The following is a 1,971-nucleotide window of genomic DNA, read 5'->3' as shown; positions in this document are numbered from 1 at the left end:
GCCAATATAGGGTGGTGCCCGTGGCTCAAAGGAGTAGGGTGCCAGCCCCATGTACCAGAGGTGGTGGGTTCAAACCCAGCCCCAGCTAAAAACTGCAGAGGTACCAAAACAAATCATATTTTAATAGATACATAGATAAATTAGATAAAGAGAGAGATACCCGTGCTTGGGTGTGTATAATGTAGGTTTCCAAGTTTTCTGTGCTGAAAGGACCTAAGAGAGATCCCAGTGCCCATAAACCCCTTTGAGGTAGAAGTGCAGTGTTAGCTAACATTTCCTAAATTCACTAAGAATATTCTCTGTTTGAAGTAAGTGGACATACTGACCCAGATTTGGGGATAAAATATTCAAATTGTATCTTCTAAGGGAACCTGTAAGTCATCCATGAGTTTCACATACAGAAAAGGAAGGCAAAGAAAATGCAAATCTTAAATACGATTTCTTCAATGATAGCTGGGTTTATTATCTGTAAATATGTGCCTCCCCGATGTTGGTGTACAAGAGCTTCAAGGCAGCATCCTCTGTCTTCATGATTGTGACAAATTCTTCCAGGAATCCTGGGAGGTTCACACTCCTGTCCCACCGTTAGACAAATTTTGTCTGAAAGCATTTATGGAAAGTCATAAACATCAGCTGGCAGGTCCTCATTTTGTCCTAGAGCCAGTTTGTCACAAAATGTGAAATCAGAATTTAGGAACATTTCATGAAGCCACAGGGATGTGTACGGAGAACGCCTCATGCCCCGACAAGCCATCTCTCCACTTCATCTCCAAAGTCAAGATGCTGGCGTCAGTCTTTTTTCCCATCTCAGGATGACGCAGCTACCTCCACGCACTGCGTGAGAAGAGAAGCTGCATTTGGCTCAGTGTTTTCTGGGGTTGCCTTCACCGCCCTGCTGCGCAGGACTTATCCTTACAAGGGAGACTGAGAAAGGCCTGGTGAGGTCCAGCTCCAAAGGGCCTTTGGGCGCTGCCCTCATGATGAGCCACAGAAAAAACTAAGTTCAGAGTTTCCAGGAGAGAGTAAGAGCCATAACGTGCACCAGACAGAAAGCAGCCAGCAGAGCTGACCTCCTGACCTGGTGGTGCCAGAGAACCTGGCTGGGGTGCAGACCCAGGCTGCTTCCCAGAGATACTCCTGCCCTTCTGGAATCCAGCAGTTCACTAAGGCACCAGAATTTCTCCAGGGACCCCACCCCCAAAAAGGCTTGGATGGACAAAACTGCTGTGTGAAAACCTTTGTTTGGAACACATGAATCATCCCTGGGAAGTGCCACATTCAGGACAGGCATGCCGTCCCCAAGTATACAGGCAGCACCATGTGAACTCAGCAGCAAAGTCCATCCTTAACATTGACCCCCCTCCTGCACCTGCCACGTGTCCCCGCAGAGCTAATCACTAGTCACGTAACTACTGGTCACCAACCTGAGAGCGAGGACCTGTGGTGTTTCTGCAGCTGAGCATTCCTGCCAAGCCGGGGACTGAGGTCAGCGGTGTTGGGAGTGCGCGTTTCTCCGCGGGCAAAGAGCTATTCTGAGTCCCTGCCAGGGGAGGGAAGAGAAGAGAGCTTACCCTGGCCCCAGCTTGACAGACTGCAGGTAGGAATGGGAGGCGGGAGACTGGAGGCGATAGGTGACTCTATGCTTTGGGGAAAACAGTGCCCATAACCTGACCCCACTTCTTGGATCCTAAGCACCACACGATATGTCTCAGAGCTGCGACAATAAACATTTTACTTCCGCCACTCTCTCTCCTCACTCCTGGAACTGCAATGGTTTCGATTCCAGGTATTTCAGGTAGTTCCAGGTAGGGAAGCTAACGATTTAGAGCGGCCAAATTTGCCTCTGCAAATCTGCATAGCGACCATCCGGGACAGGGCGGCTCCGCACCCCAAGGAAGCTCTCCGCGTGGCACCAGCGTCCTCTCAGATCTCTCCAACAAAACTCAAGTTCAAGCTCCCTCCGCCCCGCGT

General features: G+C 49.9%; 1 long non-coding RNA gene across 1 annotated transcript; it reads right to left on the bottom strand.

The window, feature by feature from the left end:
* Positions 1 to 433: 433 nt before the first annotated feature.
* LOC111727255 lies at positions 434 to 1,721 on the bottom strand. The gene is made up of 2 exons (XR_002774851.1): positions 1,425 to 1,721; positions 434 to 600 (listed from the first exon to the last, which is right to left on the bottom strand). It is a non-coding gene; the product is annotated as an uncharacterized LOC111727255 (long non-coding RNA).
* Between the last annotated feature and the right edge of the window lie 250 nt (positions 1,722 to 1,971).

The sequence above is a fragment of the Otolemur garnettii genome, unplaced genomic scaffold (assembly GCF_000181295.1).
Source record: "Otolemur garnettii isolate 467f Iridium unplaced genomic scaffold, OtoGar3 scaffold00099, whole genome shotgun sequence".
NCBI lineage: Eukaryota > Metazoa > Chordata > Mammalia > Primates > Galagidae > Otolemur > Otolemur garnettii.
Note: the sequence above shows the minus strand (reverse complement) of the source record. Positions and strands in the feature narration are given on the sequence as shown.